This window comes from Anomaloglossus baeobatrachus, unplaced genomic scaffold (assembly GCF_048569485.1).
Source record: "Anomaloglossus baeobatrachus isolate aAnoBae1 unplaced genomic scaffold, aAnoBae1.hap1 Scaffold_275, whole genome shotgun sequence".
Classification (NCBI taxonomy): domain Eukaryota; kingdom Metazoa; phylum Chordata; class Amphibia; order Anura; family Aromobatidae; genus Anomaloglossus; species Anomaloglossus baeobatrachus.
In genome coordinates this window covers 176,774-197,104 of record NW_027442244.1, presented here as the reverse complement: position 1 = coordinate 197,104, position 20,331 = coordinate 176,774, and the positions used below count along the sequence as shown (strand labels likewise).

At 47.4% G+C, this 20,331-nt stretch overlaps 9 non-coding genes and 3 pseudogenes across 9 annotated transcripts; all 12 read left to right on the top strand.

Moving 5' to 3' along the window:
* Nucleotides 1-941: 941 nt before the first annotated feature.
* Nucleotides 942-1,083, top strand: LOC142265676 (U2 spliceosomal RNA; annotated as a pseudogene).
* A 697-nt stretch (nt 1,084-1,780) lies between these two features.
* LOC142265651 (U2 spliceosomal RNA) lies at nt 1,781-1,981 on the top strand (annotated as a pseudogene).
* A 1,333-nt stretch (nt 1,982-3,314) lies between these two features.
* Nucleotides 3,315-3,505, top strand: LOC142265518 (U2 spliceosomal RNA). The gene has a single exon (XR_012731826.1). It is a non-coding gene; the product is annotated as a U2 spliceosomal RNA (small nuclear RNA).
* Nucleotides 3,506-4,836: 1,331 nt separating this feature from the next.
* On the top strand, nt 4,837-5,027 carry LOC142265609 (U2 spliceosomal RNA). The gene has a single exon (XR_012731909.1). It is a non-coding gene; the product is annotated as a U2 spliceosomal RNA (small nuclear RNA).
* A 4,113-nt stretch (nt 5,028-9,140) lies between these two features.
* Nucleotides 9,141-9,331, top strand: LOC142265517 (U2 spliceosomal RNA). Its single transcript, XR_012731825.1, has one exon. It is a non-coding gene; the product is annotated as a U2 spliceosomal RNA (small nuclear RNA).
* Nucleotides 9,332-10,718: 1,387 nt separating this feature from the next.
* Nucleotides 10,719-10,909, top strand: LOC142265515 (U2 spliceosomal RNA). Its single transcript, XR_012731824.1, has one exon. It is a non-coding gene; the product is annotated as a U2 spliceosomal RNA (small nuclear RNA).
* Nucleotides 10,910-12,297: 1,388 nt separating this feature from the next.
* On the top strand, nt 12,298-12,488 carry LOC142265514 (U2 spliceosomal RNA). Its single transcript, XR_012731823.1, has one exon. It is a non-coding gene; the product is annotated as a U2 spliceosomal RNA (small nuclear RNA).
* Nucleotides 12,489-13,875: 1,387 nt separating this feature from the next.
* On the top strand, nt 13,876-14,066 carry LOC142265513 (U2 spliceosomal RNA). Its single transcript, XR_012731822.1, has one exon. It is a non-coding gene; the product is annotated as a U2 spliceosomal RNA (small nuclear RNA).
* A 1,387-nt stretch (nt 14,067-15,453) lies between these two features.
* On the top strand, nt 15,454-15,644 carry LOC142265511 (U2 spliceosomal RNA). The gene has a single exon (XR_012731820.1). It is a non-coding gene; the product is annotated as a U2 spliceosomal RNA (small nuclear RNA).
* Nucleotides 15,645-17,031: 1,387 nt separating this feature from the next.
* LOC142265510 (U2 spliceosomal RNA) lies at nt 17,032-17,222 on the top strand. Its single transcript, XR_012731819.1, has one exon. It is a non-coding gene; the product is annotated as a U2 spliceosomal RNA (small nuclear RNA).
* A 1,387-nt stretch (nt 17,223-18,609) lies between these two features.
* Nucleotides 18,610-18,736, top strand: LOC142265663 (U2 spliceosomal RNA; annotated as a pseudogene).
* Nucleotides 18,737-19,378: 642 nt separating this feature from the next.
* Nucleotides 19,379-19,574, top strand: LOC142265643 (U2 spliceosomal RNA). The gene has a single exon (XR_012731934.1). It is a non-coding gene; the product is annotated as a U2 spliceosomal RNA (small nuclear RNA).
* The last annotated feature ends 757 nt before the right edge of the window (nt 19,575-20,331 follow it).

Genomic DNA, 20,331 nt, shown 5'->3' with positions numbered 1-20,331 from the left:
CTGTTGGCGCCCTCTCCTGGAGGAATAGTTTGCTTGCTCTTGGACATTCTAAAAGAGAGGTCATGATAGACATTGAGCTTCTGAGCTCAATTGGGGACAGTCATGGGTGATGAATGTTTGCAACCTACTGCGAAGCCTCATACCGCAATATAAGGAACGTCAAATACTAAGAAAGGGCGGCCTATGAAAGAATTACTACTTTCAATAAGTACACTTAAACGGCTAATTGGGAATAGAAAAACTGTAAAAAGCCCTCTGAGAAAGCCCCCCTCTAACCTTTGATAGTAAGCTTTTCTGTAGTCTGCCTGTTGATGTATTTTCCGTTTGAACTGTGCACAACATGAAGAGACGGAACACTGGCGGCTTGTCACAATGCCCCCGCTGACATCACAATAGCGCTGCTGCCTAGAAAACAAGCTGCGCAGCAGAAGTTGTTCTTTGGGTGGGAGGGTGGGCTAGTGTAAGGAGGGGGCAAGCTCTTTTTTTCCCGGGTGGTAGGGGGATGACAGGAGAAGGGATGCGGGTGGTGAGAAGGGTACAGAGGGCAGGGTTTGGGGGCTGGGAAGGAAAGGGAAAAGATTAGGGTTTGGGGATGATGAAAGGGCTTTCTACGGGTAAGGATGGCAAAGGGTGGCAGTGACGGAAAGTCAGGCAACCTGTCCTGTCCGTCTTTTTGTATCGTGAATTGGAAAGACTGCAAGGGGGAGGGGAGTTGCTTGCGCCCTAAAGGAGGAGTTATTCAGATTCATTGCAGTGGGGGGCGGCGGCTGCAAAACGCACCATTCTTCTTGTTTTTGCTCTGCAAAGCAGCCTTTTCAAGGGTTGGCTTGGGTGACAAAATGTCTTCTGTAGGCGTGGGTTTGTCTCCCTCTCGCTCTCTCTCCCTAAGATGTGTCCGGCATAGGCCAGGGTGCCACTCGAGGCCCAAACCAATTCTGGTTATCGCTTCTCGGCCTTTTGGCTAAGATCAAGTGTAGTATCATTCGAAAAGGTGGTTTAAGGCTCCGGCCACCTTAGTACAATGATGCAATGCACACTGGAAGGTTGCGCTTGTTAGTACTTTGGGAGGATAGTATATCCATCTAGAGGAAACCATGGCCCTACCAGGATCGAGGCTATTAGACTGAGTAAGTGTGGGGGTTATGGTGCAATGTGCCCCAGGAATGGACACCCTGGAGGGAGTCTGAACTTGCTAGGTTGGGACCCTGGTAAGCCTCAGACTCTGTCGCACGCCGCGCCTTGCCTATTCATACTTTCCAAGCATATTGCCCTATCCCGGCCTTCTGGCTAAGAAGGGAAATTTTTATAATCCCGGTCGGAGGTCCGGTCAGCTTTGGGCTGAGAAACCAACACCCGGTTGGAGGTCCGGGTCAGCTTTGGCTGAGAAACCAACACCCGGTTGGAGGTCCGGTTAGCCTTGGGCTGAGAAACCAACACCCGGTTGGAGGTCCGGTCAGCCTTGGGCTGAGAAACCAACACCCGGTTGGAGGTCCGGTCAGCCTTGGGCTGAGAAACCAACACCGGTTGACGGTCCGGGCAGTCTCGGCTGCGAAACCAACGACTAGTAGCTCCCTACTCCACTTGGGTAAGATGCCTCGGTGGACGCTGGGAGCAACAACAAGGCTCAACCAGGCTTCGGCTTGGGGGAGCACCGAAGATCCCTGACCCTCGCTGTGGCCTTCTGGCTCGGAGGGACGGGGTTGATTTTTGGGGATCCTCTTCTCACGGAGGGGTCCACACGAATCCTAGCCTTTGCACTGTTTTTGGTGTGACTTCGGTCATGCATTTTTGCGGTGCTTTGGAAAGCTTCATTAAATAAAAAAAAAAATCTGTTCTTATCAGTTTAATATCTGATACGTCCCCTATCTGGGGACCATATATTAAATGGATTTTTAGAACAGGGAGATGGAAAAAGAGCTTGCTCTGTCCACTCCACGCATTGACCTGGTATTGCAGTACCTCCAGGAACGGTGCACCCCTTCTTAACCCAGTTTCCAAAAGCAGAACTCGATTCACCTGATTCATATTAGCCCGATTAGCGAATTGAAATGAATTTTTATCTAACACACTTTTTACTTGCTTTATTCATCCAAATAGCAAACTCATCACCACTCAACTTCACCAACTCTGCTATGTCCCGTGCAGTATCTTGTTGTCAGTCTAATCTAGATCATGTGCAATTGAATGGAATAGATCCCTTTTGGACAAAGTGAATTCAGCTGATGCTGCTGCAGTGACCACAGGTGTGATAAGATCTAGAATTGGCATCTGGTGCGATCTCTCCGCTTCCACTCCAAAGAAAGTTACCTGTTTATTCCTATCATGCATTGGTTTTTGGGGTTTTCTTTGAGTAATGATGATCTCTTTAGTAGTCTGTTGGCGCCCTCTCCTGGAGGAATAGTTTGCTTGCTCTTGGACATTCTAAAAGAGAGGTCATGATAGACATTGAGCTTCTGAGCTCAATTGGGGACAGTCATGGGTGATGAATGTTTGCAACCTACTGCGAAGCCTCATACCGCAATATAAGGAACGTCAAATACTAAGAAAGGGCGGCCTATGAAAGAATTACTACTTTCAATAAGTACACTTAAACGGCTAATTGGGAATAGAAAAACTGTAAAAAGCCCTCTGAGAAAGCCCCCCTCTAACCTTTGATAGTAAGCTTTTCTGTAGTCTGCCTGTTGATGTATTTTCCGTTTGAACTGTGCACAACATGAAGAGACGGAACACTGGCGGCTTGTCACAATGCCCCCGCTGACATCACAATAGCGCTGCTGCCTAGAAAACAAGCTGCGCAGCAGAAGTTGTTCTTTGGGTGGGAGGGTGGGCTAGTGTAAGGAGGGGGCAAGCTCTTTTTTTCCCGGGTGGTAGGGGGATGACAGGAGAAGGGATGCGGGTGGTGAGAAGGGTACAGAGGGCAGGGTTTGGGGGCTGGGAAGGAAAGGGAAAAGATTAGGGTTTGGGGATGATGAAAGGGCTTTCTACGGGTAAGGATGGCAAAGGGTGGCAGTGACGGAAAGTCAGGCAACCTGTCCTGTCCGTCTTTTTGTATCGTGAATTGGAAAGACTGCAAGGGGGAGGGGAGTTGCTTGCGCCCTAAAGGAGGAGTTATTCAGATTCATTGCAGTGGGGGGCGGCGGCTGCAAAACGCACCATTCTTCTTGTTTTTGCTCTGCAAAGCAGCCTTTTCAAGGGTTGGCTTGGGTGACAAAATGTCTTCTGTAGGCGTGGGTTTGTCTCCCTCTCGCTCTCTCTCCCTAAGATGTGTCCGGCATAGGCCAGGGTGCCACTCGAGGCCCAAACCAATTCTGGTTATCGCTTCTCGGCCTTTTGGCTAAGATCAAGTGTAGTATCTGTTCTTATCAGTTTAATATCTGATACGTCCCCTATCTGGGGACCATATATTAAATGGATTTTTAGAACAGGGAGATGGAAAAAGAGCTTGCTCTGTCCACTCCACGCATTGACCTGGTATTGCAGTACCTCCAGGAACGGTGCACCCCTTCTTAACCCAGTTTCCAAAAGCAGAACTCGATTCACCTGATTCATATTATCCCGATTAGCGAATTGAAATGAATTTTTATCTAACACACTTTTTACTTGCTTTATTCATCCAAATAGCAAACTCATCACCACTCAACTTCACCAACTCTGCTATGTCCCGTGCAGTATCTTGTTGTCAGTCTAATCTAGATCATGTGCAATTGAATGGAATAGATCCCTTTTGGACAAAGTGAATTCAGCTGATGCTGCTGCAGTGACCACAGGTGTGATAAGATCTAGAATTGGCATCTGGTGCGATCTCTCCGCTTCCACTCCAAAGAAAGTTACCTGTTTATTCCTATCATGCATTGGTTTTTGGGGTTTTCTTTGAGTAATGATGATCTCTTTAGTAGTCTGTTGGCGCCCTCTCCTGGAGGAATAGTTTGCTTGCTCTTGGACATTCTAAAAGAGAGGTCATGATAGACATTGAGCTTCTGAGCTCAATTGGGGACAGTCATGGGTGATGAATGTTTGCAACCTACTGCGAAGCCTCATACCGCAATATAAGGAACGTCAAATACTAAGAAAGGGCGGCCTATGAAAGAATTACTACTTTCAATAAGTACACTTAAACGGCTAATTGGGAATAGAAAAACTGTAAAAAGCCCTCTGAGAAAGCCCCCCTCTAACCTTTGATAGTAAGCTTTTCTGTAGTCTGCCTGTTGATGTATTTTCCGTTTGAACTGTGCACAACATGAAGAGACGGAACACTGGCGGCTTGTCACAATGCCCCCCGATGACATCACAATAGCGCTGCTGCCTAGAAAACAAGCTGCGCAGAAGAAGTTGTTCTTTGGGTGGGAGGGTGGGCTAGTGGAAGGAGGGGGCAATCTCTTTTTTTCCCGGGTGGTAGGGGGATGACAGGAGAAGGGAAGCGGGTGGTGAGAAAGGTACAGAGGGCAGGGTTTGGGGGCTGGGAAGGAAAGGGAAAAGATTAGGGTTTGGGGATGATGAAAGGGCTTTCTACGGGTAAGGATGGCAAAGGGTGGCAGTGACGGAAAGTCAGGCAACCTGTCCTGTCCGTCTTTTTGTATCGTGAATTGGAAAGACTGCAAGGGGGAGGGGAGTTGCTTGCGCCCTAAAGGAGGAGTTATTCAGATTCATTGCAGTGGGCGGCGGCTGCAAAACGCACCATTCTTCTTGTTTTTGCTCTGCAAAGCAGCCTTTTCAAGGGTTGGCTTGGGTGACAAAATGTCTTCTGTAGGCGTGGGTTTGTCTCCCTCTCGCTCTCTCTCCCTAAGATGTGTCCGGCATAGGCCAGGGTGCCACTCGAGGCCCAAACCAATTCTGGTTATCGCTTCTCGGCCTTTTGCCTAAGATCAAGTGTAGTATCTGTTCTTATCAGTTTAATATCTGATACGTCCCCTATCTGGGGACCATATATTAAATGGATTTTTAGAACAGGGAGATGGAAAAAGAGCTTGCTCTGTCCACTCCACGCATTGACCTGGTATTGCAGTACCTCCAGGAACGGTGCACCCCTTCTTAACCCAGTTTCCAAAAGCAGAACTCAATTCACCTGATTCATATTAGCCCGATTTAATGAATTGGAAGAAAGCATACGTCTTCATATGCACCTCAATTTGGCCCATTCACTTTTCACACTTCCTCCTTTTGTTTTTTATCTTTCACACTTTTGACTTTCTTTATTCATCCAAATAGCAAACTCATCACCACTCAACCTGACCAACTCGGCTATGTCCCCGTGCTGCAGTTCTCTGTCTTATCTAGATCATTTGCAATTGAATGGAATAGATCCCTTTTGGACAAAGTGGATTCACCTGCTGCTGCAGTGACCACAGGTGTGATAAGATCTAGAATTGGCATCTGGTGCGATCTCTCCGCTTCCACTCCAAAGAAAGTTACCTGTTTATTCCTATCATGCATTGGTTTTTGGGGTTTTCTTTGAGTAATGATGATTAGTGATGAGCGAGTATGCTTGTTACTACTCGGTACTCGCACGAGTATCACTGTACTCGGGCTACTCGGCGGGTACCGAGTAATTTCGTGATACTCGTGCTTTACTCGTGGTCTTCATTTCTGCATGTTGGCGCTCTTTTGAGAGCCAGCCCTCATGCAGGGATTGGCTGGCAGACCACTGCAATGCCACAGCCCTGTTAGTTGTGGAATTGCAGTGATTGGCCGGCCTGCACAGCGTGACCGAGCCTTTATACCGGCCGGCGCGCTGTGCTCTGTACACAGCCATCTCATATTCCCTGCTTTCCACGCCCACAGGCGCCTATGATTGGTTGCAGTGAGACACGCCCCCACGCTGAGTGACAGGTGTCACACTGCACCCAATCACAGCAGCCGGTGGGCGTGTCTATACTGTGCAGTAAAATAAATAAATAAATAATTAAAAAAACCGGCGTGCGGTCCCCCCAATTTTAATACCAGCCAGATAAAGCCATACGGCTGAAGGCTGGTATTCTCAGGATGGGGAGCTCCACGTTATGGGGAGCCCCCCACCCTAACAATAACAGTCAGCAGCCGCCCAGAATTGCCGCATACATTATATGCGACAGTTCTGGGACTGTACCCGGCTCTTCCCGATTTACCCTGGTGCGTTGGCAAATCGGGGTAATAAGGAGTTATTGGCAGCCCATAGCTGCCAATAAGTCCTAGATTAATCATGTCAGGCGTCTATGAGACACCCTCCATGATTAATCTGTAAATTACAGTAAATAAACACACACACCCGAAAAATCCTTTATTAGAAATAAAAAACAATAACAAAGTCCCTCATCACCAATTTATTACCCACAACAAAACCCTCCATGTCCGGTGTAATCCACGGTCCTCCAGCGTCGCGTCCAGCTCTGCTGCATGCAGGTGACAGGAGCTGCAGAATACACCGCCGCTCCGGTCACCTCCACGCAGCTAATGAGGTGAGTATAGCGATCAGCTGAGCTGTCACTGAGGTTACCTGGATCCAGCGGTGGATGCAGCGGTGGCCGCGGGTAACCTCAGTGACAGCAGCTGATCGCGCTACTTACCGCCGCTCCGGTCAGCTTCACACAGCAACTGAGGTGAGAAGCGCGATCAGCTGCTGTCAGTCAGGTAACTCGCGGCCACCGCTGGATCCAGCGGTGGCCGCGATTAACCTCAGTGACAGCAGCTGATCGCTATACTCTCCTCAGTTGGTGCATGGAGCTGACCGGAGCGGCGGTGAGTAGTGCGATCAGCTGCTGTCACTGAGGTTACCCGCGGCCACCGCTGGATCCAGGTAACCTCAGTGACAGCTCAGCTGATCGCTATACTCACCTCATTAGCTGCGTGGAGGTGACCGGAGCGGCGGTGTATTCTGCAGCTCCTGTCACCTGCATGCAGCAGAGCTGGATGCGACGCTGGAGGACCGTGGATTACACCGGACATGGAGGGTTTGTCGGGGTTAATAAATTGGTAATGAGGGACTTTGTTATTGTTTTTTATTTCTAATAAAGGATTTTTCGTGTGTGTGTGTGTTTTTTAACTGTAATTTACAGATTAATCATGGAGGGTGTCTCATAGACGCCTGACATGATTAATCTAGGACTTATTGGCAGCTATGGGCTGCCAATAACTCCTTATTACCCCGATTTGCCAACGCACCAGGGTAAATCGGGAAGAGCCGGGTACAGCCCCAGAACTGTCGCATATAATGTATGCGGCAATTCTGGGCGGCTGTTGGCTGTTATTGTTAGGGTGGGGGGCTCCCCATAACGTGGCGCTCCCCATCCTGAGAATACCAGCCTTCAGCCGTATGGCTTTATCTGGCTGGTATTAAAATTGGGGGGGACCGCACGCCGTTTTTTTTAATTATTTAATTATTTATTTCACTGCACAGTATACACACACACCGGCTGCTGTGATTGGGTGCAGTGTGACACCTGTCACTCAGAGTGGGGGCGTGTCTCACTGCAACCAATCATAGGCGCCGAAAAGCAGGAAAGCAGAGAATACGAGATTGATTAATGACCGGCCGGCTTTTTCAAAAGAAGAAAAGCCGCAGGAGCAGTGTGAATGCCGTGCAGTGCCGCAGCAGTGATCGGCGAACGGTGAGTAAGAGAGAGGGGGGAGAATGACCGACAGACTGTGAGAGGGGGACAGACAAGACAGAGAGAGACCGACAGAGCGAGACCGACCGACGGGAGATAGAATGAAAAAAAAAATGACCGACATCGCTAGTAAAAAGCACAAAACGTGCGTTTTGGACATCGGAGTGCCACACAATGTTTATGTAAAATCTTTCATGTATTAATCTCAAAAAGTAACATACACCAGCTCTATCTCACTATTGGGTATGTGCCCTTAACATTTCCGCCATGAAAATTCATTTTGGGGTCATTTTGCAAGGTTTTCTGGTGAGTCCGTAAAAATGGCGTAAAACTCGGACAAAATTGTTCACAGCTGTGACTTTTGAGTGATAAATGCTTCAAGGGGTCTTCCCCATGCTGATGCCATGTCATTTGAGCACTCTTCTGAGACTTTTGTGACAGTTTTAGGGTTTCTCCATGCTGCCGGGGGGTCATTTCACAAAAATACTCGGGTCTCCCATAGGATAACATTGGGCTCGTTGCTCGGGCCGAGTACACGAGTATCTTGGGAGGCTCGGCCCGAGCCTCGAGCACCCGAGCTTTTTAGTACTCGCTCATCACTAATGATGATCTCTTTAGTAGTCTGTTGGCGCCCTCTCCTGGAGGAATAGTTTGCTTGCTCTTGGACATTCTAAAAGAGAGGTCATGATAGACATTGAGCTTCTGAGCTCAATTGGGGACAGTCATGGGTGATGAATGTTTGCAACCTACTGCGAAGCCTCATACCGCAATATAAGGAACGTCAAATACTAAGAAAGGGCGGCCTATGAAAGAATTACTACTTTCAATAAGTACACTTAAACGGCTAATTGGGAATAGAAAAACTGTAAAAAGCCCTCTGAGAAAGCCCCCCTCTAACCTTTGATAGTAAGCTTTTCTGTAGTCTGCCTGTTGATGTATTTTCCGTTTGAACTGTGCACAACATGAAGAGACGGAACACTGGCGGCTTGTCACAATGCCCCCCGATGACATCACAATAGCGCTGCTGCCTAGAAAACAAGCTGCGCAGAAGAAGTTGTTCTTTGGGTGGGAGGGTGGGCTAGTGGAAGGAGGGGGCAATCTCTTTTTTTCCCGGGTGGTAGGGGGATGACAGGAGAAGGGAAGCGGGTGGTGAGAAAGGTACAGAGGGCAGGGTTTGGGGGCTGGGAAGGAAAGGGAAAAGATTAGGGTTTGGGGATGATGAACGGGCTTTCTACGGGTAAGGATGGCAAAGGGTGGCAGTGACGGAAAGTCAGGCAACCTGTCCTGTCCGTCTTTTTGTATCGTGAATTGGAAAGACTGCAAGGGGGAGGGGAGTTGCTTGCGCCCTAAAGGAGGAGTTATTCAGATTCATTGCAGTGGGCGGCGGCTGCAAAACGCACCATTCTTCTTGTTTTTGCTCTGCAAAGCGCCTTTTCAAGGGTTGGCTTGGGTGACAAAATGTCTTGTGTAGGCGTGGGTTTGTCTCCCTCTCGCTCTCTCTCCCTAAGATGTGTCCGGCATAGGCCAGGGTGCCACTCGAGGCCCAAACCAATTCTGGTTATCGCTTCTCGGCCTTTTGGCTAAGATCAAGTGTAGTATCTGTTCTTATCAGTTTAATATCTGATACGTCCCCTATCTGGGGACCATATATTAAATGGATTTTTAGAACAGGGAGATGGAAAAAGAGCTTGCTCTGTCCACTCCACGCATTGACCTGGTATTGCAGTACCTCCAGGAACGGTGCACCCCTTCTTAACCCAGTTTCCAAAAGCAGAACTCAATTCACCTGATTCATATTAGCCCGATTTAATGAATTGGAAGAAAGCATACGTCTTCATATGCACCTCAATTTGGCCCATTCACTTTTCACACTTCCTCCTTTTGTTTTTTATCTTTCACACTTTTGACTTTCTTTATTCATCCAAATAGCAAACTCATCACCACTCAACCTGACCAACTCGGCTATGTCCCCGTGCTGCAGTTCTCTGTCTTATCTAGATCATTTGCAATTGAATGGAATAGATCCCTTTTGGACAAAGTGGATTCACCTGCTGCTGCAGTGACCACAGGTGTGATAAGATCTAGAATTGGCATCTGGTGCGATCTCTCCGCTTCCACTCCAAAGAAAGTTACCTGTTTATTCCTATCATGCATTGGTTTTTGGGGTTTTCTTTGAGTAATGATGATCTCTTTAGTAGTCTGTTGGCGCCCTCTCCTGGAGGAATAGTTTGCTTGCTCTTGGACATTCTAAAAGAGAGGTCATGATAGACATTGAGCTTCTGAGCTCAATTGGGGACAGTCATGGGTGATGAATGTTTGCAACCTACTGCGAAGCCTCATACCGCAATATAAGGAACGTCAAATACTAAGAAAGGGCGGCCTATGAAAGAATTACTACTTTCAATAAGTACACTTAAACGGCTAATTGGGAATAGAAAAACTGTAAAAAGCCCTCTGAGAAAGCCCCCCTCTAACCTTTGATAGTAAGCTTTTCTGTAGTCTGCCTGTTGATGTATTTTCCGTTTGAACTGTGCACAACATGAAGAGACGGAACACTGGCGGCTTGTCACAATGCCCCCCGATGACATCACAATAGCGCTGCTGCCTAGAAAACAAGCTGCGCAGAAGAAGTTGTTCTTTGGGTGGGAGGGTGGGCTAGTGGAAGGAGGGGGCAATCTCTTTTTTTCCCGGGTGGTAGGGGGATGACAGGAGAAGGGAAGCGGGTGGTGAGAAAGGTACAGAGGGCAGGGTTTGGGGGCTGGGAAGGAAAGGGAAAAGATTAGGGTTTGGGGATGATGAAAGGGCTTTCTACGGGTAAGGATGGCAAAGGGTGGCAGTGACGGAAAGTCAGGCAACCTGTCCTGTCCGTCTTTTTGTATCGTGAATTGGAAAGACTGCAAGGGGGAGGGGAGTTGCTTGCGCCCTAAAGGAGGAGTTATTCAGATTCATTGCAGTGGGCGGCGGCTGCAAAACGCACCATTCTTCTTGTTTTTGCTCTGCAAAGCAGCCTTTTCAAGGGTTGGCTTGGGTGACAAAATGTCTTGTGTAGGCGTGGGTTTGTCTCCCTCTCGCTCTCTCTCCCTAAGATGTGTCCGGCATAGGCCAGGGTGCCACTCGAGGCCCAAACCAATTCTGGTTATCGCTTCTCGGCCTTTTGGCTAAGATCAAGTGTAGTATCTGTTCTTATCAGTTTAATATCTGATACGTCCCCTATCTGGGGACCATATATTAAATGGATTTTTAGAACAGGGAGATGGAAAAAGAGCTTGCTCTGTCCACTCCACGCATTGACCTGGTATTGCAGTACCTCCAGGAACGGTGCACCCCTTCTTAACCCAGTTTCCAAAAGCAGAACTCAATTCACCTGATTCATATTAGCCCGATTTAATGAATTGGAAGAAAGCATACGTCTTCATATGCACCTCAATTTGGCCCATTCACTTTTCACACTTCCTCCTTTTGTTTTTTATCTTTCACACTTTTGACTTTCTTTATTCATCCAAATAGCAAACTCATCACCACTCAACCTGACCAACTCGGCTATGTCCCCGTGCTGCAGTTCTCTGTCTTATCTAGATCATTTGCAATTGAATGGAATAGATCCCTTTTGGACAAAGTGGATTCACCTGCTGCTGCAGTGACCACAGTGTGTGATAAGATCTAGAATTGGCATCTGGTGCGATCTCTCCGCTTCCACTCCAAAGAAAGTTACCTGTTTATTCCTATCATGCATTGGTTTTTGGGGTTTTCTTTGAGTAATGATGATCTCTTTAGTAGTCTGTTGGCGCCCTCTCCTGGAGGAATAGTTTGCTTGCTCTTGGACATTCTAAAAGAGAGGTCATGATAGACATTGAGCTTCTGAGCTCAATTGGGGACAGTCATGGGTGATGAATGTTTGCAACCTACTGCGAAGCCTCATACCGCAATATAAGGAACGTCAAATACTAAGAAAGGGCGGCCTATGAAAGAATTACTACTTTCAATAAGTACACTTAAACGGCTAATTGGGAATAGAAAAACTGTAAAAAGCCCTCTGAGAAAGCCCCCCTCTAACCTTTGATAGTAAGCTTTTCTGTAGTCTGCCTGTTGATGTATTTTCCGTTTGAACTGTGCACAACATGAAGAGACGGAACACTGGCGGCTTGTCACAATGCCCCCCGATGACATCACAATAGCGCTGCTGCCTAGAAAACAAGCTGCGCAGAAGAAGTTGTTCTTTGGGTGGGAGGGTGGGCTAGTGGAAGGAGGGGGCAATCTCTTTTTTTCCCGGGTGGTAGGGGGATGACAGGAGAAGGGAAGCGGGTGGTGAGAAAGGTACAGAGGGCAGGGTTTGGGGGCTGGGAAGGAAAGGGAAAAGATTAGGGTTTGGGGATGATGAAAGGGCTTTCTACGGGTAAGGATGGCAAAGGGTGGCAGTGACGGAAAGTCAGGCAACCTGTCCTGTCCGTCTTTTTGTATCGTGAATTGGAAAGACTGCAAGGGGGAGGGGAGTTGCTTGCGCCCTAAAGGAGGAGTTATTCAGATTCATTGCAGTGGGCGGCGGCTGCAAAACGCACCATTCTTCTTGTTTTTGCTCTGCAAAGCAGCCTTTTCAAGGGTTGGCTTGGGTGACAAAATGTCTTGTGTAGGCGTGGGTTTGTCTCCCTCTCGCTCTCTCTCCCTAAGATGTGTCCGGCATAGGCCAGGGTGCCACTCGAGGCCCAAACCAATTCTGGTTATCGCTTCTCGGCCTTTTGGCTAAGATCAAGTGTAGTATCTGTTCTTATCAGTTTAATATCTGATACGTCCCCTATCTGGGGACCATATATTAAATGGATTTTTAGAACAGGGAGATGGAAAAAGAGCTTGCTCTGTCCACTCCACGCATTGACCTGGTATTGCAGTACCTCCAGGAACGGTGCACCCCTTCTTAACCCAGTTTCCAAAAGCAGAACTCAATTCACCTGATTCATATTAGCCCGATTTAATGAATTGGAAGAAAGCATACGTCTTCATATGCACCTCAATTTGGCCCATTCACTTTTCACACTTCCTCCTTTTGTTTTTTATCTTTCACACTTTTGACTTTCTTTATTCATCCAAATAGCAAACTCATCACCACTCAACCTGACCAACTCGGCTATGTCCCCGTGCTGCAGTTCTCTGTCTTATCTAGATCATTTGCAATTGAATGGAATAGATCCCTTTTGGACAAAGTGGATTCACCTGCTGCTGCAGTGACCACAGGTGTGATAAGATCTAGAATTGGCATCTGGTGCGATCTCTCCGCTTCCACTCCAAAGAAAGTTACCTGTTTATTCCTATCATGCATTGGTTTTTGGGGTTTTCTTTGAGTAATGATGATCTCTTTAGTAGTCTGTTGGCGCCCTCTCCTGGAGGAATAGTTTGCTTGCTCTTGGACATTCTAAAAGAGAGGTCATGATAGACATTGAGCTTCTGAGCTCAATTGGGGACAGTCATGGGTGATGAATGTTTGCAACCTACTGCGAAGCCTCATACCGCAATATAAGGAACGTCAAATACTAAGAAAGGGCGGCCTATGAAAGAATTACTACTTTCAATAAGTACACTTAAACGGCTAATTGGGAATAGAAAAACTGTAAAAAGCCCTCTGAGAAAGCCCCCCTCTAACCTTTGATAGTAAGCTTTTCTGTAGTCTGCCTGTTGATGTATTTTCCGTTTGAACTGTGCACAACATGAAGAGACGGAACACTGGCGGCTTGTCACAATGCCCCCCGATGACATCACAATAGCGCTGCTGCCTAGAAAACAAGCTGCGCAGAAGAAGTTGTTCTTTGGGTGGGAGGGTGGGCTAGTGGAAGGAGGGGGCAATCTCTTTTTTTCCCGGGTGGTAGGGGGATGACAGGAGAAGGGAAGCGGGTGGTGAGAAAGGTACAGAGGGCAGGGTTTGGGGGCTGGGAAGGAAAGGGAAAAGATTAGGGTTTGGGGATGATGAAAGGGCTTTCTACGGGTAAGGATGGCAAAGGGTGGCAGTGACGGAAAGTCAGGCAACCTGTCCTGTCCGTCTTTTTGTATCGTGAATTGGAAAGACTGCAAGGGGGAGGGGAGTTGCTTGCGCCCTAAAGGAGGAGTTATTCAGATTCATTGCAGTGGGCGGCGGCTGCAAAACGCACCATTCTTCTTGTTTTTGCTCTGCAAAGCAGCCTTTTCAAGGGTTGGCTTGGGTGACAAAATGTCTTGTGTAGGCGTGGGTTTGTCTCCCTCTCGCTCTCTCTCCCTAAGATGTGTCCGGCATAGGCCAGGGTGCCACTCGAGGCCCAAACCAATTCTGGTTATCGCTTCTCGGCCTTTTGGCTAAGATCAAGTGTAGTATCTGTTCTTATCAGTTTAATATCTGATACGTCCCCTATCTGGGGACCATATATTAAATGGATTTTTAGAACAGGGAGATGGAAAAAGAGCTTGCTCTGTCCACTCCACGCATTGACCTGGTATTGCAGTACCTCCAGGAACGGTGCACCCCTTCTTAACCCAGTTTCCAAAAGCAGAACTCAATTCACCTGATTCATATTAGCCCGATTTAATGAATTGGAAGAAAGCATACGTCTTCATATGCACCTCAATTTGGCCCATTCACTTTTCACACTTCCTCCTTTTGTTTTTTATCTTTCACACTTTTGACTTTCTTTATTCATCCAAATAGCAAACTCATCACCACTCAACCTGACCAACTCGGCTATGTCCCCGTGCTGCAGTTCTCTGTCTTATCTAGATCATTTGCAATTGAATGGAATAGATCCCTTTTGGACAAAGTGGATTCACCTGCTGCTGCAGTGACCACAGGTGTGATAAGATCTAGAATTGGCATCTGGTGCGATCTCTCCGCTTCCACTCCAAAGAAAGTTACCTGTTTATTCCTATCATGCATTGGTTTTTGGGGTTTTCTTTGAGTAATGATGATCTCTTTAGTAGTCTGTTGGCGCCCTCTCCTGGAGGAATAGTTTGCTTGCTCTTGGACATTCTAAAAGAGAGGTCATGATAGACATTGAGCTTCTGAGCTCAATTGGGGACAGTCATGGGTGATGAATGTTTGCAACCTACTGCGAAGCCTCATACCGCAATATAAGGAACGTCAAATACTAAGAAAGGGCGGCCTATGAAAGAATTACTACTTTCAATAAGTACACTTAAACGGCTAATTGGGAATAGAAAAACTGTAAAAAGCCCTCTGAGAAAGCCCCCCTCTAACCTTTGATAGTAAGCTTTTCTGTAGTCTGCCTGTTGATGTATTTTCCGTTTGAACTGTGCACAACATGAAGAGACGGAACACTGGCGGCTTGTCACAATGCCCCCCGATGACATCACAATAGCGCTGCTGCCTAGAAAACAAGCTGCGCAGAAGAAGTTGTTCTTTGGGTGGGAGGGTGGGCTAGTGGAAGGAGGGGGCAATCTCTTTTTTTCCCGGGTGGTAGGGGGATGACAGGAGAAGGGAAGCGGGTGGTGAGAAAGGTACAGAGGGCAGGGTTTGGGGGCTGGGAAGGAAAGGGAAAAGATTAGGGTTTGGGGATGATGAAAGGGCTTTCTACGGGTAAGGATGGCAAAGGGTGGCAGTGACGGAAAGTCAGGCAACCTGTCCTGTCCGTCTTTTTGTATCGTGAATTGGAAAGACTGCAAGGGGGAGGGGAGTTGCTTGCGCCCTAAAGGAGGAGTTATTCAGATTCATTGCAGTGGGCGGCGGCTGCAAAACGCACCATTCTTCTTGTTTTTGCTCTGCAAAGCAGCCTTTTCAAGGGTTGGCTTGGGTGACAAAATGTCTTGTGTAGGCGTGGGTTTGTCTCCCTCTCGCTCTCTCTCCCTAAGATGTGTCCGGCATAGGCCAGGGTGCCACTCGAGGCCCAAACCAATTCTGGTTATCGCTTCTCGGCCTTTTGGCTAAGATCAAGTGTAGTATCTGTTCTTATCAGTTTAATATCTGATACGTCCCCTATCTGGGGACCATATATTAAATGGATTTTTAGAACAGGGAGATGGAAAAAGAGCTTGCTCTGTCCACTCCACGCATTGACCTGGTATTGCAGTACCTCCAGGAACGGTGCACCCCTTCTTAACCCAGTTTCCAAAAGCAGAACTCAATTCACCTGATTCATATTAGCCCGATTTAATGAATTGGAAGAAAGCATACGTCTTCATATGCACCTCAATTTGGCCCATTCACTTTTCACACTTCCTCCTTTTGTTTTTTATCTTTCACACTTTTGACTTTCTTTATTCATCCAAATAGCAAACTCATCACCACTCAACCTGACCAACTCGGCTATGTCCCCGTGCTGCAGTTCTCTGTCTTATCTAGATCATTTGCAATTGAATGGAATAGATCCCTTTTGGACAAAGTGGATTCACCTGCTGCTGCAGTGACCACAGGTGTGATAAGATCTAGAATTGGCATCTGGTGCGATCTCTCCGCTTCCACTCCAAAGAAAGTTACCTGTTTATTCCTATCATGCATTGGTTTTTGGGGTTTTCTTTGAGTAATGATGATCTCTTTAGTAGTCTGTTGGCGCCCTCTCCTGGAGGAATAGTTTGCTTGCTCTTGGACATTCTAAAAGAGAGGTCATGATAGACATTGAGCTTCTGAGCTCAATTGGGGACAGTCATGGGTGATGAATGTTTGCAACCTACTGCGAAGCCTCATACCGCAATATAAGGAACGTCAAATACTAAGAAAGGGCGGCCTATGAAAGAATTACTACTTTCAATAAGTACACTTAAACGGCTAATTGGGAATAGAAAAACTGTAAAAAGCCCTCTGAGAAAGCCCCCCTCTAACCTTTGATAGTAAGCTTTTCTGTAGTCTGCCTGTTGATGTATTTTCCGTTTGAACTGTGCACAACATGAAGAGACGGAACACTGGCGGCTTGTCACAATGCCCCCTGATGACATCACAATAGCGCTGCTGCCTAGAAAACAAGCTGCGCAGAAGAAGTTGTTCTTTGGGTGGGAGGGTGGGCTAGTGGAAGGAGGGGGCAATCTCTTTTTTTCCCGGGTGGTAGGGGGATGACAGGAGAAGGGAAGCGGGTGGTGAGAAAGGTACAGAGGGCAGGGTTTGGGGGCTGGGAAGGAAAGGGAAAAGATTAGGGTTTGGGGATGATGAAAGGGCTTTCTACGGGTAAGGATGGCAAAGGGTGGCAGTGACGGAAAGTCAGGCAACCTGTCCTGTCCGTCTTTTTGTATCGTGAATTGGAAAGACTGCAAGGGGGAGGGGAGTTGCTTGCGCCCTAAAGGAGGAGTTATTCAGATTCATTGCAGTGGGCGGCGGCTGCAAAACGCACCATTCTTCTTGTTTTTGCTCTGCAAAGCAGCCTTTTCAAGGGTTGGCTTGGGTGACAAAATGTCTTGTGTAGGCGTGGGTTTGTCTCCCTCTCGCTCTCTCTCCCTAAGATGTGTCCGGCATAGGCCAGGGTGCCACTCGAGGCCCAAACCAATTCTGGTTATCGCTTCTCGGCCTTTTGGCTAAGATCAAGTGTAGTATCTGTTCTTATCAGTTTAATATCTGATACGTCCCCTATCTGGGGACCATATATTAAATGGATTTTTAGAACAGGGAGATGGAAAAAGAGCTTGCTCTGTCCACTCCACGCATTGACCTGGTATTGCAGTACCTCCAGGAACGGTGCACCCCTTCTTAACCCAGTTTCCAAAAGCAGAACTCGATTCACCTGATTCATATTAGCCCGATTTAATGAATTGGAAGAAAGCATACGTCTTCATATGCACCTCAATTTGGCCCATTCACTTTTCACACTTCCTCCTTTTGTTTTTTATCTTTCACACTTTTGACTTTCTTTATTCATCCAAATAGCAAACTCATCACCACTCAACCTGACCAACTCGGCTATGTCCCCGTGCTGCAGTTCTCTGTCTTATCTAGATCATTTGCAATTGAATGGAATAGATCCCTTTTGGACAAAGTGGATTCACCTGCTGCTGCAGTGACCACAGGTGTGATAAGATCTAGAATTGGCATCTGGTGCGATCTCTCCGCTTCCACTCCAAAGAAAGTTACCTGTTTATTCCTATCATGCATTGGTTTTTGGGGTTTTCTTTGAGTAATGATGATCTCTTTAGTAGTCTGTTGGCGCCCTCTCCTGGAGGAATAGTTTGCTTGCTCTTGGACATTCTAAAAGAGAGGTCATGATAGACATTGAGCTTCTGAGCTCAATTGGGGACAGTCATGGGTGATGAATGTTTGCAACCTACTGCGAAGCCTCATACCGCAATATAAGGAACGTCAAATACTAAGAAAGGGCGGCCTATGAAAGAATTACTACTTTCAATAAGTACACTTAAACGGCTAATTGGGAATAGAAAAACTGTAAAAAGCCCTCTGAGAAAGCCCCCCTCTAACCTTTGATAGTAAGCTTTTCTGTAGTCTGCCTGTTGATGTATTTTCCGTTTGAACTGTGCACAACATGAAGAGACGGAACACTGGCGGCTTGTCACAATGCCCCCCGATGACATCACAATAGCGCTGCTGCCTAGAAAACAAGCTGCGCAGAAGAAGTTGTTCTTTGGGTGGGAGGGTGGGCTAGTGGAAGGAGGGGGCAATCTCTTTTTTTCCCGGGTGGTAGGGGGATGACAGGAGAAGGGAAGCGGGTGGTGAGAAAGGTACAGAGGGCAGGGTTTGGGGGCTGGGAAGGAAAGGGAAAAGATTAGGGTTTGGGGATGATGAAAGGGCTTTCTACGGGTAAGGATGGCAAAGGGTGGCAGTGACGGAAAGTCAGGCAACCTGTCCTGTCCGTCTTTTTGTATCGTGAATTGGAAAGACTGCAAGGGGGAGGGGAGTTGCTTGCGCCCTAAAGGAGGAGTTATTCAGATTCATTGCAGTGGGCGGCGGCTGCAAAACGCACCATTCTTCTTGTTTTTGCTCTGCAAAGCAGCCTTTTCAAGGGTTGGCTTGGGTGACAAAATGTCTTGTGTAGGCGTGGGTTTGTCTCCCTCTCGCTCTCTCTCCCTAAGATGTGTCCGGCATAGGCCAGGGTGCCACTCGAGGCCCAAACCAATTCTGGTTATCGCTTCTCGGCCTTTTGGCTAAGATCAAGTGTAGTATCTGTGAGGCTCGGCAGATGCAATGCACACTGGAAGGTTGCGCTTGCTAGTACTCTTGATGTATAGTATATTCATCTAGAGGAAAACATGGCCCTACCAGGATCGAGGCTATTAGACTGAGTAAGTGTGGGGGCTATGGTGCAATGTGCCCCAGGACTGACGACCCTGGAGTGTGTCTGAGCTTGCTGGCTTGGGACCCCGGCGAGCCTTGGGCTCTGTAGCACACCGTACCTTGCCCTTTCATACTTTCTGAGCATATTGCTCTATCCCGGCCTTCTGGCTAGGAAGGGAAATTTTTATAATCATGGTCGGAGGTCCGTTCAGCTTTGGGCTGAGAAACCAACACCCGGTTGGAGGTCCGGGTCAGCTTCGGCTGAGAAACCAACACCCGGTTGGAGGTCTGGGTCAGCTTCGGCTGAGAAACCAACACCCGGTTGGAGGTCCGGTTAGCCTTGGGCTGAGAAACCAACACCGGTTGACGGTCCGGGCAGTTTCGGCTGCGAAACCAACAACTAGTAGCTCTCTACTCCACTTGGGTAAGATGCCTGGGTGGATGCTGGGAGCAACGACAAGGCTCAACCAGGCTTCGGCTTGGGGGAGCACCGAAGATCCCTGACCCTTGCTGTGGCCTTCTGGCTCGGAGGGACGGGGTTGATTTTTGGGGACCCTCTCCTCACGGAGGGGTCCACACGAATCCTAGCCTTTGCACTGTTTTTGGTGTGACTTCGGTCATGCATTTTTTGCGGTGCTTTGGAAAGCTTCATTAAATCAAAATCTGTTCTTATCAGTTTAATATCTGATACGTCCCCTATCTGGGGACCATATATTAAATGGATTTTTAGAACAGGGAGATGGAAAAAGAGCTTGCTCTGTCCACTCCACGCATTGACCTGGTATTGCAGTACCTCCAGGAACGGTGCACCCCTTCTTAACCCAGTTTCCAAAAGCAGAACTCAATTCACCTGATTCATATTAGCCCGATTTAATGAATTGGAAGAAAGCATACGTCTTCATATGCACCTCAATTTGGCCCATTCACTTTTCACACTTCCTCCTTTTGTTTTTTATCTTTCACACTTTTGACTTTCTTTATTCATCCAAATAGCAAACTCATCACCACTCAACCTGACCAACTCGGCTATGTCCCCGTGCTGCAGTTCTCTGTCTTATCTAGATCATTTGCAATTGAATGGAATAGATCCCTTTTGGACAAAGTGGATTCACCTGCTGCTGCAGTGACCACAGGTGTGATAAGATCTAGAATTGGCATCTGGTGCGATCTCTCCGCTTCCACTCCAAAGAAAGTTACCTGTTTATTCCTATCATGCATTGGTTTTTGGGGTTTTCTTTGAGTAATGATGATCTCTTTAGTAGTCTGTTGGCGCCCTCTCCTGGAGGAATAGTTTGCTTGCTCTTGGACATTCTAAAAGAGAGGTCATGATAGACATTGAGCTTCTGAGCTCAATTGGGGACAGTCATGGGTGATGAATGTTTGCAACCTACTGCGAAGCCTCATACCGCAATATAAGGAACGTCAAATACTAAGAAAGGGCGGCCTATGAAAGAATTACTACTTTCAATAAGTACACTTAAACGGCTAATTGGGAATAGAAAAACTGTAAAAAGCCCTCTGAGAAAGCCCCCCTCTAACCTTTGATAGTAAGCTTTTCTGTAGTCTGCCTGT